A 355-nucleotide genomic window follows, 5' to 3' on the forward strand; every position below is an offset into this window, starting at 1 on the left:
ATTTCCCCAAATGTGGGAAACTCGACTGCATAATTTGTGGTAGTGGGGGACTGCGTTCGCGCTTTCCCCTGATTACTCTGTGTCGCGAAAATCAGACTGTGCGCTAGCAGCCTTATTTTAGTGGCTCTCTCCTGACGAGTTTTTGAGAGGCGACAGTAGCGCTACGCTGCGTTGACTGGAACGTTCTCCACTTAGGGTCGCTTTCGTTCATTAGCTTTTCTTGTTGCTGCTGTTGTTACCGTTCATACGGGTGTTCCACATTTGGTTTTTTTCCTGGGTTACGGCTTTTTTAAGTTCTCTGTTGAAAAGGGTTTTTGCTCCGTGAGTGGCCAAGCCCTTTTCAATAAATCTGCTT

General features: G+C 47.0%; 1 pseudogene; it reads left to right on the top strand.

The window, feature by feature from the left end:
- LOC117799426 lies at window positions 1-71 on the top strand (annotated as a pseudogene; the record flags this gene model as incomplete).
- Between the last annotated feature and the right edge of the window lie 284 nt (window positions 72-355).

The sequence above is a fragment of the Ailuropoda melanoleuca genome, unplaced genomic scaffold (assembly GCF_002007445.2).
Source record: "Ailuropoda melanoleuca isolate Jingjing unplaced genomic scaffold, ASM200744v2 unplaced-scaffold49250, whole genome shotgun sequence".
In the NCBI taxonomy this organism is placed as follows: domain Eukaryota; kingdom Metazoa; phylum Chordata; class Mammalia; order Carnivora; family Ursidae; genus Ailuropoda; species Ailuropoda melanoleuca.